Source organism: Dipodomys spectabilis, unplaced genomic scaffold, assembly GCF_019054845.1.
Source record: "Dipodomys spectabilis isolate Male_0828 unplaced genomic scaffold, ASM1905484v1 ptg000137l, whole genome shotgun sequence".
NCBI lineage: Eukaryota > Metazoa > Chordata > Mammalia > Rodentia > Heteromyidae > Dipodomys > Dipodomys spectabilis.
Window position 1 is genome coordinate 12131429 of NW_024870814.1, and position 17225 is coordinate 12148653.

General features: G+C 38.3%; 1 pseudogene; it reads left to right on the plus strand.

Annotated features, from left to right (window-relative positions):
* LOC122116639 overlaps positions 1-17225 on the plus strand; it is a 1030500-nt pseudogene that overhangs the window by 288368 nt on the left and 724907 nt on the right.

Here is a 17225-nt window from a genome sequence, read left to right on the forward strand (position 1 = left end):
TAATATCTACAATCGTTAGAAATTCTGTTTCCAAAGAACTTCCTATTAAAACTTAGAGTAAAGAAATGTCAAGGAGAACACGATTTTTCCTTATATATAGTGAACTAATAATACAGATAGTGGAATTTATAAGGGAAAAGTAAAATGGTAGAATATTTATATCAGAGAATGGGAATATATATATATATTAAATTTTCAAATTTATTTTTTTAAATTTTTTAATATTTTAAATCCACTAAATATCCTTTCATTGTCCTGCACAATATTTGTACAGCACCATTAATTAATAGGTTTATTGAATGTTCCCTCTAGAAAGTAATGGAAGGGTGAAATTGATCAAGATGCATTGTACTCAAACACTGACATGCTGAGGTAAAACCCCTTTGTGTAACTTCTGATGCATAATCATACACATATAATTTATGATTAACTTAAATTAGTATTTTACATCTAAATGTCTCTAGTTTCAATCTAATTTAACCAATATTTGCATAATTATCTCAGAGTTTTGATTATCTTCTCCTTGTCTCCAAAGATGCTGGGCCTATCTGAGGCAGCACATCACCTGGGAAGAGGGAGCATCTGGAGAAGGAGGCTTGTACTGATGTTCCAATGGTCCCCACTTGGCCATTGGAAAAGGTGTCTTGTAGGAAGTGATTAAATCAAGGGAGTTCCTGAACTCTGGAGGATTAAAGTTACTCTCCTGAGGTGAGAGTAGGTTGAAACAGTAGTTGTTTGTGATAGAAGGTAGACAATCATATGCTTGACCACTTCAACTTGCAGCGGGTTCTCTTTTTATAGACACACCATATTTTCCCACAGACATGACAGCCATCACCTGATGAGAACACTGATGAGAATATTACATCTAGGGCTTTCTGCATTTTAAATTCTTTTTTATTCAGAGCTTAGCTTTGTTATAGAAAAGGCTGGAAATGTGGCTTAGTGTAGAATGTTTGCCTAGCATGCATGAAGCTCTGGGTTCAATTTCTCAGTACCATTTCCACAGGGGGAAAAAATCCACAAGTGGTGTTGCGGCTCAAGTGGTAGAGCACTATCCTTGAGCAAAGAAGCTCAGGACAGTGCCCAGGCACTGAAATCAGTCCCAGGACTGGCAAAAAGGAAAGAAAAGAAGAGAAAAGAAAAGAAAAGAACTGATACTGGTGTGTGTGTGTGTGTGTGTGTGTGTGTGTGTGTGTGTGTGTGTAAGAGAGAGAGAGAGAGAAAGAGCGTGTGTGTGATGGTTCAAATAGAAACAATCTAAAATGGGCTAACTGAGGAGTAAAAACAATCTCTCTACCTGTAATACTAATCTTGTGCAGAATGACACAATTGTGGATACAATTTGTTAGAAATTTCCATAAGTTACATGAAGTATTCCATTAGTTCACACACAATGCAGATCGTATTTCTCCTATGAATGTTATCTTAGTGGCATCATAGTATCTCCAACTTCATCCTTTAGTTTCAGAGATGGCTTTGAGAGCATCACGGTAAAACAGTTTACACCACCGGAGGCAGATGCACACTGGACCATGGTGGAGACCAGACAATCCCCGAGTCCTTGGCTGTGCAGTATCATAGTTCCAAGCTTCTGAAAGGCTCATTACAAGAAAATTTTTTGACATTATTTAATGTGATCAAAGTAGATAAAAGACAAACTAATGCATTGATGATTCCCTCATGCCATGGTTTTTCAAATAAAATCACAAAGGCTGACCAGGTAACGCAGTGAATGTTAGGCCCATTGAATAAGAGCTCAATCTCAGACTCCCTGGAACCTATGAACACTATTACAGGGTTTCACCAGACTCTCCCTTTTAAAGTACCAGAGTACCAGGACACAGAAGGCCAGAGACCACTGTACAAAGTCCAGTACTCTAACTGTTCCAGGTTGATACAGCCAAAGGACAATTATCAAAGTCTGCGAATAGTTTGATGGTCAGGAAAGACTTGGGAAACACATAGGGCAGAAGCTAGAAAATGCATAACTGGGCTTCCAGATTCTGAATAGAAGGCAAATCATATGCTATAAGTATGGGCCAAGATGGTGTGCTTGATAGAATTAGTATAATTTTCATTATAAAGGGAAAGAACTTACATTGCAGCAGACATTTGATTCTTACATTGCTAGTTAGCCATAATGCTACTTAAGACACAGGGAATATTTTCAATTAATACCCCATGGTTTATCTGAAGTCTCCTGGCTTTGTTTTTCCATGGTTATTCTCTTGGTCTTTGTAAGTTGTATGTAGCCACATACGCTTCTACTCTCAGATTCTCTTACATTGACCATTGTATAAGTCTCCTATGCACACTCAGACAATCAGTTCTGCTGTGCCCCTAGACAAGTAACCCATGAATGTAACTCACCCAGTCAGATGGGAGGTTTTAGTTCAGGGCTGTATCACTGCCTGAAGAAAATGTGTGTCTTGAAAGCACTAATAAACTCCAACATCCCCAGGCTTCACCCTGCTGATTTTCAGTGTGAAATCTGTATCTGACTCACTGTCACTGAATCTGACTGGGATACTAGACGCTCAGTTGGAAACTCCATAGATAAGGAGTTGTGGAGACTGGCCAAACTTCTGCAGATACCATGCCAGATAAGCATCATCACTCTCTAGGAGGCCCTGACCAGCCCTGTAGGAGATGGAGGCCTGCTCTCCCAGGATGACAGGCAGGGAAAGTGGAGTCTGGGTCAGCACAATATCTTTATTGCATCCTGAAATTAGAATAAGTTAGAAGTGCAAGATTATGTACAACTATAGGGATATATACATTTATTACATCTAATTTGATACATATTTGCCTATTACTCATATTTCATGATTTACCCAGAATCTAAAATACTAAATATTTGTAAAAATTAGACATTTTTATTTTTATTTTTATTTTTTATACTTTTAATTTTAATTTTTTTTATTGTGAAAATACTGTACAGAGGGGTTACAATTACATGGGCAAGATAGTGAGTACATTTCTTATCAAGCATTGTAGCCTCCTTCTTTGTCTACCCTCCCATCCCTTCCCATCCTCCTTCCCCCCTCACCAAAACCTCCCCCCCCAAGTTGTAAAGTTCGTTTTCAACATGACAACTTGTACTTCTCATTGTTGCAACAGGTCCACCTGTATTCTTATTTAAACGACTTGTTTTTCCCCTTCCCTTCCACAAATTACACCGACATCAATTACAGTGAAAGCAGGGGTTATACTGGGGGGGGAGGGACATACAAAGCAACAAAGAAATAATCTTATAATTGCGTTAGAAACAAATGCATGAAAGAAAAAAAAACATTTAAAATACATACCTTAGGGTTCATTTTCCTAACATCACCTTATCTGACCTTTTCTGCTTGACTCATACATATACTAGATATTGCAAATAAGGGAAATCATGGGACCTATGTTTCTTTGGGCTTGGCTTACTTCACTTAATATATTTTTTTCCAAGTCTTTCCATTTCCTAACAAATGGGGCAATGTCATTCTTTCTGATAGAGGCATAGAATTCCATTTTGTATATATACCACATTTTCTTGATCCATTCACCTACTGAGGGGCATCTGGGTTGGTTCCAGATCTTAGCTATGGTAAATAACGCTGCAATAAACATAGTTGTGCTGGTAGCTTTAGTGTGGTCTTGTTTGTAAACATTTGGGTAAATGCCCAAAAGTGGGATTGTTGGGTCATAGGGGAGTTATATGTGGAGCCTTTTGAGGAACCTCCATACTACTTTCCAAAGTGGTTGAACAAGTTTACACTCCCACCAACAATGCAGTAAGGTTCCCTTCTGTCCACATCCCCTCCAGCATCTGTTGTTATTAGAGTTCTTGATTTTAGCCATTCTAACTGGGGTGAGGTGGTGTCTCAATGTTGTTTTGATTTGCATTTCTTTTATGGCTAGGGAGGTTGAGCATTTCTTCATGTGTCTATTGGCCATCCTTCTTTCTTCTTCAGAGAAGTTTCTCTTTAAGTCATTAGCCCACTTATTTATTGGGCAGTTGTTTCTTTGACGATTTATTGTTGGGGGATTTAATTTTTTGAGTTCAAGGTATATTTTAGATATGAGACCCTTGTCCATTGTATGGCTAGTGAAGATCTTCTCCCAATCCGTGGGCTTTCTATTGATCTTGCTAGCTATGTCCTTTGCCATGCAGAAGCTCTGCAACTTCATGCAATCCCATTTGTCCAACCTTTCTTTGATTTTCCGGGTCAAAATGAGACATTTTTAAAGCATAAATGTGTCTCTAGGTGGCACCAGTGGTATTCCCTCCTAGCAGAGTCTTCAGCCAAACAAAGCATCAAGCTCTTTTTGGAAAGTTCCTTATTTTCCCAGACCTAAATGTTACTTATCCATCATGATAACGAGATCTGCACATCTCACACATGGATAGGGCATAACTGGGCCTGAGAGCTCACCCTTCCATTTCACTCTCATTCCTCATCTTCCTTTGCCCTTACCAGGGATCCAGAGCACTAAGAGCCACCAGAGCTGAGAAAAAGACTTCATTTTTAGGAGTCAAATAAGGAGTCTTGTCAGGTCAAGGCAAGTTTAGACAACCATGCTGGAAAGCAATATGGAGATTTCTCAAAAGACTAAACATAGATCTCCCCTATGACCCAGCAATCCCACTCCTGGACATTTATCCACACTAAAGCTACCAGCACAACTATGTTCACTGCAGCATTATTTAGTAGAGCTAAGTTATAGAATCAACTCAGATGTTCCTTATTAGATAAGTGGATCAAGAAAATGTCGTGTGTGTGTGTGTGTGTGTGTGTGTGTGTGTGTGTGTGTGTGCGTGTATATATATATATATATATATATACACGCACACACACACACACACACACTCACACACAATGGAATTCTGTGCTTCCATGAGAAAGAATGATATTGTCCCATTCATAAGGAAATGGAAAGACTTGGAAAAATTATATTAAGTGAAGTAAGCCAGAACCAAAGAAACATAGGCTTATGGTTTTCCTAATCCATAATAATTAGTATATGCCTAGGATAGTCCTAGTAGAGGTTCACAATAGCCCAATATCTCTGTATATATGACCATATAAAATGATGATAAACAAAATGCTCATTATCTTGCCCATGTAATTGTAACTCCTCTGTGTGGTATTTTCAAAATAAAAAAAGAAAAAAAAATATCTTCACGATTTGGCAACAAGGGGGGTTAATTTTTTGTTGCTATTGTTGTTTTCTTTTTCTTTTCTTTCTTTTCTTTTTTTTTGGGGGGGGGGTCCGGTCGTGGGGCCTGGACTCTGGGCCAGAGCACTGTCCCTCAGCTCTTCAGCTCAAGGCTAGTGCGCTACCACTTGAGCCACAGTGCCACTTCTGGCTTTTTTTTTTCTGCTTATGTGGTGTTGAGGATTAGAACGCAGGGCCTCAAGCATGCAAGGCAAGCACTCTACCATTGAGCCACCTTCCCAGCCCTCTTTTCTTTTTTTAAAGTGTACTGTTTGCAGTTATTTCTTTTGTCATGATTTTTTTGCTTCTCTGATTTGTTCCACATGTTCATGATTTCTGATTTTGGTACCCTTTGTCTTATATACAGTTTATCTGTTTTGGAGAAGGGAAGAGGAATCACAGAAACAGTTGGACAAAGGGTGAACCAATGCTACAGTGATATAGACACTATATTGACAATTAACTTTGCAACTTGGGGGTATGGGATAGTAGGGGAAGGGAAAGCAGGAGAAACTGAGGAAGGGGGTAACACTGTCCAAAAAGAAATGTACTAATCTTATGACCATATGAAATGATGCTAATTGAAATGAACTCCAAGATATGGAAGCAAAAGTGTTTTTAGGTGTTCTTTTGGATTTTCCATTTTATTGTACTGTGTGAAGTTATTTCTTTTTTTTTTTTTTATTGTTCCATTCACTTGTTGCCAAGATAATGAGTACATTTCTTATCAAGCATTGTTGCCTCCTCTGTTTCCCCTACCCATTCCCTCCCATACTCCCCCCCACCCAATCCCCCCCACCAAAGTTGTAAAGTTCGTTTTTCTACATAATGACTTGTACATCTCATTGTTGCAATGGGTCCACCTGTATCCATATTTAAACGATTTGTTTTTTCCCTTCCCCTCCACAAATTATACCAACATCAAATACAGTGAAAGCAGGGGTTATACCGTGGGGGAGGGACATACAAAGCAACAAAGAAAGCATCTTATAAATATGTTAGAAACAATTGCATGAAAGAAAAAAAAAAACATTTGAATACTTATCTTGGGGTTCATTCCCCTAACATCAATTTATCTGACCTTTTCTGCTTGACTCAGACATATACTAGTTATTGCAAATAAGGGAACCCATAGGACCTATGTTTCTTTGCACCTGGCTTACTTCACTTAATATAATTTTTTTTAAGTCTTTCCATTTCCTAACAAGTGGGGCAATGTCATTCTTTCTGATAGAGGCATAGAATTCCATTTTGTATATATACCACATTTTCTTGATCCATTCATCTACTGAGGGGCATCTGGGTTGGTTCCAGATCTTAGCTATGGTAAATAATGCTGCAATAAACATAGTTGTGCTGGTAGCTTTAGTGTGGTCTTGTTTGTGATCATTTGGGTAAATGCCCAAAAGTGGGATTGCTGGGTCATAGGGAAGCTCTATGTGGAGTCTTTTGAGTAACCTCCATACTGCTTTCCAAAGTGGTTGAACAAGTTTACACTCCCACCAACAATGCAGTAAGGTTCCCTTCTGTCCACATCCCCTCCAGCATCTGTTGTTATTAGAGTTCTTGATTATAGCCATTCTAACTGAAGTGAAGTGGCATCTCAATGTTGTTCTTTTTTTCCTTCATGTTTCCCTTGTTTATTCCCTGTTGTCACTGTTTTTTATTTTGGTACTTTGTATCTTATATAAATGTATATCTGATTTGTGGAAGGGAAGGGGAAGATGAAAGTGGTGAGACAAAGGACAAAGGATGAGCCAATGTAATTGTAATACTCACAGACATTTTGGAAATGAGCTTTACTACTTGGGGTGGGGAGGGAAGTAGAGGGAAGGGAAAGTGTGAGAAAATGAGGAAAGGGATAACAATGTTCAATAAGAAATGTACTCATTGCCTTATGTATATAATTGTAACTCCTCTGTACATCACCCTTACAATAAAAAAAACTTTTACGTGGACAAATATTATTTCTTCAATTTCTAAAGAAATATATTTGAAGAATCAAAATGACCTTCAAAATTTTAGACGTCAGTAACAAATTCATCAGTACCATGGGATTCTTGATTTAAATGTATTTAAATGTAAATTAAGTAATATGTATAGATTCAATTTGATTGCCTCTTCCTTCCCTACATAGATTTGATATTTTGTGTCTTTGACTCAATCATCTAAAGTTGTTTATTATTGCACTTTTAAATTTTACAACTGTGGGATTGCTGATAAAATACTCATCTGTGTTTAAAAAAAAAAGACATGTACTCATTACTTTATGTAACCGTAACCCCTCTGTACATCTTGTTTACAATAAAATAAAGTTTTAAAAAAGGAAAACTTCCCCAATGTTAGAACTTCAAATAGATCAACCACCAGGCACCTAAGACTAGTTCACTCCCATCAAGTGATAAAGTGATATCTACTCCTCTGCAAGGCCTTAGCACAGAGATAATGGACCAACAGCAGTGACTAGAAGCACTTACATATTATGCATAGCTCTTTCCCTAATCACAGTTCTTTGTCTATTTAAACCTAGATCTACTGTCAGTACCCTGAAGACTACTAAAGATGGGTTAAATTCTGTCTTCCTGTCTTTTCATGCTATGTTAACAAATCTCCTTCTTTTACCCTGTGTATCCCTATATTTAATGCATACAGGCGTGGCCAGACCTTGCACGGGGAACTTTAGCAGTTTGGGCCTGGAGTATTAGAACTCTGGTTTCGAAACCATAAGGAAGAACTAATCTACCAACCATTTCCATGTAGTCTATTAATTCTATAGAAACCCTTCCTAATCCTCATCTTGGCTCACCAGTCCTCCCCTGTTCCTCAGCTGTCTCTCAACAGCATCCTAATAAATCTTTACATCTTTGCTACCTTGTTTGGTTAATGCTTTTTCCAACCCATGAGTAACACCTGCCACCACAAAGACCCTTCTGCAGTTGTTCATAGCAACCGTCATGTTTCCAACCAAAAGCCATTTGGTAAATTTTCATGACATGGAAGATTTATTCAAGTTTTTTCTTCAAGCTTTTTATTTCTTTTACACAAAGTCCTATAGAATGTTGCAATTGAACATGTTCTTTATATTTCATAGTTCTTAGACATGAAACAAGAGTTGGTTTATGAAAGTAAGAACATAACAAAATTTAAATCAATCTCAACATTTATCCTACATTTTAGAGTTCCTTTCTAAGGGAACATTGACCAGAATTGGAAGTAACTAAATATACTTAAGTTTTCCTAAGCTTATTCTGCAGTAGATTTTGAGGGTGTGAGTTAGAGTGGAGACAAAGAAAAATAAGTGAGAATTAGAACAATCAGTGATGACAATTGCCCCTGGCTTACAAGGCATATTGAGGTCTAGAAAAGAGGCCATGAAGTTGTATGATGAGATTGTCTTTCTATCCTTTTTTTTTTATCTGAGGACATAGCAACATGTTCTCAGTTCCTTCCTATTACTGAGATGATATCAGGATTTGTAATAAATCTAGATTTCTTTATCATAGCCTAAATTCTATCTTGAGATCTTGGGACCTCAACTCATTTTCATACACTGACACTCACTTTCTGTTGTTAAGTCTCTATGTTTTCAAAATTAAATAGCATTGTGGATCCACCTGTACAAAAGCAAGCAGAATGATATCTATCACAGTTCTAGAAATTTCCCTATGCCCCCCTCCCCAATATACTTCTCAGAACTTCCAATTTATGGCAATCCTAGACTTGACTCCTTGAAGTATTCCTATTTTGAGCACTTCATTTAAACAAAGCAAGACAGTGGACAGCCTTTTCATATCCTTTTGCTAAGCAACCTATATTATAAGATCTATCTATGTGCTGTGGTGATTGAAAACTCTTTCCGTTCTGTCATTGACTAATATTCCATTGTATGGAAGTTTCACAGGTGGCTTATAAATTTCAAGAAGATTGTTATTGTTCACCTGGGTTTGCAAGCATGAAGAACAGCACTGAAAGTTTTCACAAGAAATATTGTATGAGGACATGCTTTCTATTCAAATGAATACCTAAGCAGCAATGAAAATACTAATACTTATCAGATTTTCTGGATGTTTGTAGAAAGCGGCCAAAATGCCTTCTGAAGCAATATACAATTTTATATTATGAATAACCATCAATGAGAGCCTAGTCAGAATCCTTCATCCTTCAGAATCCTAGTCAGCATTTAATACTGACCAACTTCTGGATTCTGAAGAACCAATTACATTTAAGTTGTATTTATTTTGTTATAATGTGCATATCTAAATAACCAATGATGGTGAACATATACTCATATATGATCATTTATCATGTGTTACACGTGCATTCGTCTTTAGTGTGGATTAATTGTACAAAGAGATTGTGTTGTGGTATTTACAGACATGTATACAGTGCACTTTGATCAAATTCATTATTTTGCCCTATTACTCATTATATTTTCACAATACAAGTCTTTTAGTAAAAGTGTGTTTTGCAAATTAAAAATAAACACCTATGCTTCATGCTGAGATGGCTGGTGATTCATGTCTCTAATCCTGGCTGCTCAGAAGGCTGAGATCTGAGCATTTCAGTTTGAAACCAGCCTGGGAGGAAATTCCATGAGCCTCTGATCTCCAACTAATTTAATGGTTTAAAGAGGTAAAGCACTAGCTTTGAGCACCAAAGTGCAGCTCAGGAAGAGCAACCAGGCCCTGAGTTTAAGTCCCACAACCACAAAAAAAAGAAAGAAAAGGAAAAGAAAAATGCTATGTAGTTCAGACTTGAACTTTCTGTACTAAATCAACAATTACTGGACAGATTTTTCAGGCAGCTGAGGTCTTTCCTGATTGCATTTCAAAATACCTAAGCAGAAAATTCTGTTAGATTCCATCTTCAAAATAACCTGCAAATCACTGTGATGAACACATGGTTCAAGCATTAGATTGGCAGCTGTGCAAGCAAGCCAAGTAAGCACAAAGCTCTGAGCTCAAACCTTGGTATTGGGGTGTGTGTGTGTGTGTGTGTGTGTGTGTGTGTGTGTGTGTGTGTGTGTGTGTGTGTGTGTGTGTGTGTGTGTGTGTGTTCACCAGCCAATACTGGGGTTTGAAATCAGGAATAAGGGCCTGGGAATTATTTCTTAGGTTTTCATTCAAGACTAATGTTCTACCACTTTAGTCATGGCTCCACTTGTAGAGTTTTGCTGATTAGTTGAGATAAGTGTCTCATGGACTTTTCTGGCCAGGCTAGCTTCAAACCAATAGTTCTTAGATCTTAGCCTCCTGAATAGCTAGGTTTACAGATGTGAGCTACCACCACTTGAATCTGACCTTATCTTAAATAGTCAAGAATCTTGAGTTCACTTAGTAAATTTCAGAGTCTGGCTGTGTGTGAGAATCTCTGTCATCAGGTAGAGGCAATAAGAAGAACAGCTGGGGCAGCCCAGCATCTCATTTCTGCATTCTTGTGGCTTTATGTTGTGATTTCCATCACTATGAGTATGTTATAATACTACAGACAATAGTAAGTTTCAATACCATCAGACTACAGGCTGCTGATGGTGAGAGGGAACTATGTCCCATATCCATTGCCACTGAACCTGAAGGGCATCCCTGTTATCAAATTCAGTGCAGCACAAATCAGGAGCTTAGGAGATTCCCCGGATTTCTGCTGATACCAGTTTAAATTGTGGTCATTGGTCTGGCTGGCCCTACAAATGGTGGAGACTCTCTCTCTGGGAGATACAGACAGGAAGGATGGAGACTGGGCCATCTGGATGTCACAACTGGATCTTGACATTGGAAAATAAAAATAAATATCCACACAGTTAATTACATTAGAAGAGGACTTCCCTGAAAACTGCATAACACTGGACACAAGAGCTGAGTAAAGCCCCAGCATTGTCCTTCCTTACTTGGGATCCAGAGTAGCAGGAGCCCCAGGAGCTGAGCAGAGGACCTCATATCCATGATGTGATCTCACTGGGACTGACTCATGCACAGCATAAGAGCAGCCTAGTATGAATCCTCAGGCAGTGGACTGTTCTTGGGGCACGTGCAAATCAGCAGAGGCTGTAAAAAGCTGGAAACAACTGCAGGATGCATGTTAACTCTCCTCTGTTGTCACAGGCCAGAGGAGGGCAGCAGAGTTTACCTGCATAGACTGTCTCCCTGGTGGCTAAAGGAAACAATCAGTTTGTTCTGAAAGTAGAGTAAGCTCTTGCTTGTTTCCTGGCTGCCTGTGAAACTTTTCTTGTGCCTCTTAATCATAGTTGTACTTGATTAAACTTGAAGGAGGGAAGAATTAAGGAAAACCAGAGCATTCAGGCTTCAGGACATATAAAGAAATATGAACACTGGAAGATTTTGTAGACTTTCTGAAATGGTGCACTTTTCTCTAGACATTACCACAGTATGCCAACATATAACTTGTTATAGCTTCCAGTCCTGCATGCTTCAGTCTCCCACAAAGCATATGTATAAACACATGGTAATACCTGTTCTATCTTGTAGAGTGAGCCACAGTTGGACCTGACACCTTATTTTACATATTTTCTTGATTAATTGGATGCTTCTACAATTAAGTTGGTGTACTAATTTTCTGGGGAAATGTAAAGCAACCTGTACCTATGAGCTGGGAGAGTAACTACAGTTCACAAAATCACTCACACAAATTCACTTCCTTATGGCACCCTCGATGACTTCAGAGGTATGTGCACTCTCTAACTTACCAGTCTGTTCAACCCTCAGCCTACTGAGCTCTTATTTTATATGTTGTAAGTCAATGATAGGAACCTGGACCTAGTTCTCCACCTAGTATCAAAACAGGAGAAGCAACTACAGGCTTAAATACTATAAAATAGGAAAATCAGACCATGGGAAAGTTACTGATATAGCTCTGTCCCTGCTCTTACCAGGGATTCTACCAGGGATTATAGTGTTGTCACAAACACTATGATCATGGGAAAGAAGGCTTGTGTGGCTGTAATCTGGTATGCAGAACTGCTCCATGACAGCTGACTGCAAGACTGAGTTACTCAGGGCAGAATTCAGGAGAGTCATCTCACTATGCAAGCAGAAGAAACCATCTGGCAGAACTGATTCACATACAGAAGTTTGAAGGCATGGATAGTAGGAGCTTGAGCAGCAACACTGGGATGTCAGAATGGACTCAGGTTCATTCTGTGTTCCTTTCTCCAGGCAGACTATTCAATCTTGGCTTCAATGCCTCTTGATCTTCAACTGGGCTGTCCCACACATCAAGTACGTTCAAAACCATTCCAGAAAGAAATTTCTAAGAATTTGTCTTCTCTCTTTTTAGAGGAATCAAAAATTTTATAACAGCTGTCTGCTGCCTTCACATCTCATTTCTGATATGATCCTTAACTCTTCTTGGTGTGTCTTGGGACAGTCTCACTTGCCCTTACCAAATACAAAGGAGAGATTTAGAGGATGGTCTGAAAATCTGAATCTCCCTTGAGGATTTTGCTCTGAGTTAATGCAGGCACTCATAGCTACACATTCTCCTCCAGCCACAGCTTTGGCTGTGTCCTACAGATTTTAGTTTTTTGTATTTGTGTGTTCTTGTGTGTTATAATGATTATTAATATATCTCTTGATTTCTTCTTCTCAACTTAAAATTTGTTTGTAGAATTTCTCCCTTCATATTTGTGAAGTTTTCAGCTTTTCCTTCTGCCATTTGTTTTTTAAACTCAATTTCATTTTCATCAAAAATGGTATAATGGTTTTTAGTCTTTCTAAATGCATTAAAATATTTTTCAAATTCATATAATATGTCTTGAAAAATATCCATGGGCACTTCAGAAAAGTGTGTATTGTGCTGTTGATGGTGGAGTGTTAGACATTTTTTAAGTTTAATTGATCTATAGTGTTGAAGAATTATAGACTTCATTCTTGCCTTGCTTTCTGTTTATGCATTATTGAATAAAATAGCAAGGCTTCTCATTATTTTTTCCTTTAATTTTGTTAATGATTACTATATTTTACAATATACAATTGTCCTATATTTGTGGTAATTTGGCATCTTTTATTTGTTAGAAGTGTTTAGTTCTCATCTATAAAGGATATTTGCCAATATTGTCAGTTTAATTATTCCTAATTTTCTATCTACAATTATCCATAAAACTTATAAAATTAAATAATAGTATTTTGCCTTTACTCTTCATAGGTTATATCATTACAGAACAGAAAATTTTCCCAAGTAAAGTTTATTTCCTTAAACAAAAGTAGAATTGTTGTGTTTTAAATTCAATCTTTTATTGCCACTATAACAAAAATGCTTTTTGTTATTAGATGAACAACCATGCAACAGTGGAAAATTATGTATTTACCAACTCAATATAGATATCATTCTCTAGTAAGTATGATGAAATAGATTTCAGTTGGCACAGTTTTATTCCTCAGTTCTGCACAAATGATGGGCATTGATGTGTCTCTGCACTGCTTCTCTGGTGATGCAGGACTTGCTGGGCCATCTAGTCAACATGTCAGTGTATGCTGCATCTCACCCAACTCTACCACACAGGCTCTGTTGGACCACTCTTCTCATCAAGCACTCTCATATTTGCATTCATGTGATGTTTAAAAGCACTTAAAATGGAAATACTGGATTTTTCTGAACTAGACAGATATGAGGCCTTGAAATTTCACAAACTGAGTCATTCTTATGTCCTGTCTATTAATGGTACAGCAAAAAAATAATGGCTTAGTCTGTATTATCCAAGGGTTAGTAACTTTGTGTGTGTGTGTGTGTGTGTGCGCGCGCGCGCGCGCGCGTGCGCACGCGTGTGTTCCAGAAGTCAAATAAATACTTGATAATCACCAGGGGCAGATTCAATACATTCCAGAGAATAGAGACTTAGGCTCTAAAAGTGAAAGGCCTCTGAGGAGAGCTTTGGATTCTAGAACCAGCTGTACAGGTTTCAATAGTGTAGATTCCCATAGAACAGTATAAATAGGAGCTTATGACACCAGAATCCTCTGAAGTCTGTTTAAAACATTATGAACTAGCAGAATGTGTGGCTCTCATACTAATGTCTGTCCTTGACTATAAACAACTTTCCCTGGGAGCATAGTCTTCTCTCCAGGCTCCTTACAGTTGGGTTATGCATTGTATTGTTGTGCAAATAGCTCAGTCTTTCATGCACCAGGAGACAGTCTGTCAATTCTGCCATGGACTTCATCAGGATTATTACTGGTGATGTGAGCCAAGGAAATATACACTAGCTACTTTTTAAGTTAAGAAAATGAAATTTAAAGTTGAGTATGAATAATGACTTGTTATATCCTTATAGTATAATGAGCTTGAAGGACTTTGAAACTAAGAAATTCTTCAAGTAAGAAGACTCTGATCACTCATGTGACCTGCATCACTGAATGCATAGATGCTGTCAATCCTGAAGCTTCTCATTTTCATTGGGATGAGCACATATATGATGGGAAAATGAATGCTTATTTTTAATCAATAAAACTGGATAAGGTTATAAAATCTATTCAGTAATGGATGACTTGAAATGTTGTGCAATGTATGTTATTTTCTTAAAAAAAAAATCTCAGAGGTGGCACTGTAGCTCAAGTGGTAGAGCGCTCACCTTGAGTTGAAGAGCTGAGGGACAGCGCCCAGGCCCAGAGTTCAAGCCCCACGACCGACAAAAAAAAAAAAAATCTCAAAGAAGCCAGGTGTTGGTGGCTCATGCCTATAATCCTAGCTAGTCAGGATGCTGAGATCTGAGGATCGTGGTTCAAAGACAGCCCAGGCAGGAAGCTCCATGAGACTCTTATCTCCAATATACCACTCAGAGAACCAGAAGTGGCACTATGGTTCAAGTGGTAGAGAGCTTGTCTTGAGTTGAACAGCTGAGGAATAGTGCCCAGGCCCAGAGTTCAAGCCCCATGACTGACAAAAAACAAAATCTTGAAACAATACACTTTTAAAGCTAAGCACATTCATTTACAAAAATACATTTATAAAACATCAGTGCAGAACTGTTCATCAGCACAAAGGGCTGATTATTAATGCCAGATCTGATTAGCTCAACAAAAATCAGTGGTACTCAATACAAACACCATAAATGCCACCGTCTACTCAAAAAAAAGAAAAAAGAAGACAAAGACAAAGAAGAGGAAGAAGAAGAGGAAGACAACGACGACGACAAGGAGGGGGAAGAAGAGGAGGGGAGGAGGAGGAGGAGGAGGAGGACAAGGAAGAAGAAGTGGGAGTCTCCATGTAAAACCAGTGTTAAGGAGCATGGAGAAATATCTTGAACTGGACAGAGATAGAGAAAGAGCTGAATGAATACAAACTTGCCTTTCTTGTTCCTGCTCAGAGCAGCGATACAAGAAGTGCAGTTGTGACTTACCCTGCAGCTTTGATATCCAGATCTTACTGCTGACATGATAGCAAAAGTCCAAAACGTGGTGTTGCATCTTGGGTACTGACCTCTTTTGCTCTTCCAGGGGCATGAACTTCATGGGAACTTTTAAGCCAACAACCTGACAGGATCCAGTTCCAATGAGAAGAATACTATCCACAGTTTTAATGGCTGCTTTGGCACGTACCTTCTCTGTTTCCTTTCACTCATTTCCACCAGCCATATTTGCAACTTACTGACTTACAAATATGCAGAGGGGTAAAGAATGATGGATGGGGTGACATTGTTCAAGACACATAATATCCCATGAATTGGCTCATTGAACTTAAGTCCTTTTGTACAACTAAAAGATAATAAAATTATTTATTACTGGTGCTGGGAAGGTGGCTCAGTGGTAGAGTGCTTGCCTTGCATGCATGAAGCCCTAGGTTCAATTCTTCAGCACCACATAAACAGAAAAGGCTGGAAGTGGGATTGGCTCAAGTGGTAGAGCCCTGGTGTACAGCTGAAGAGCAGGGGGACAGTGCCCAGGCCCAGAGTTCAGGCCCCACAACCAACAAAATATAAAATAAAAAATTATTTATTACTAAAGTCTTAAAAAAAGAAATATACTCAGACAGAACTGGTCTACTTACAAATTAAATGATAATGTGTTAGAATATATAAATAGAAATTTGTTACTTATAATTAGTGAAAAATAATTAGGACATTAAAGAATTATCATGTTAATTGTTTATATAACATCATTTTGAGTTCTCACAAATTGAGTATGAACATTAGGAACCCACAATGGGCACTTCTCCATGTGGCCTTTTTTCACTAACACAGTCTGAATATGGTGAAGCTCAGGACTCACCCTGTGCACTTGTGGACAGAGCAGCAACCTGCTCATTGGAATTCTGGAGAGCACAATGAAATTGCCATCTCTCTCCCATCCTGCCCTCTACCATCTCTGGGATGTGCCCAGTGCATCCAATTTGCTTTATTTAAAAGTCTTCAGTGTGTTCTTTCCCTTTCCTGCTCTGACTCCATGAACATAATTCATCCTCATTGATCACACGGCTGTGACATCTTCAGAATTGCCTCTCATGTTCTCTCACATTCTTTTCCACCGTTGACTTGTAGTTCAGACTTCACCCTAAGAATCCTGATGGGGCAGTCAACATTGGCAGGGATTTTGGCCAACAGATCCTAATATAAAATAAGATACTTGGGAACTTGCACATGGGGAGATGTGGTCCATTGTGAACAGACTGCCAGTGCCTTGAAATCTGGGTGGAGAGCTGCCAAGCTTCAAGCTCCTAACAGTAAGGATTTTTAATACCAGCCTCAGGGCTTTGTTTCTGGTTGGGTTTGCTTACCATCTAATGGTAGGTATTTAAACAGCAGCATACATGGTCTTTTGTTAGGAGTACTTAACATTTTCACTCTAAATCTTTTCATTCATATTCATGAACATGATCTATTCTGTCCACTACTAAATAGGCTTCCATAGAAAACTCAAATGTCTTCTGTTGTCAATCAATTTTCTCAATGTTAACAAGACTTTAAAGGGAATTTTGTAATTGAAATGATCAAAGGACAGTTAAAGTCTATATTATATAATCCATATTATATAACAAAGGTGTGTTTTGGCCAAAAGAAACCTCTGGGAAACCTT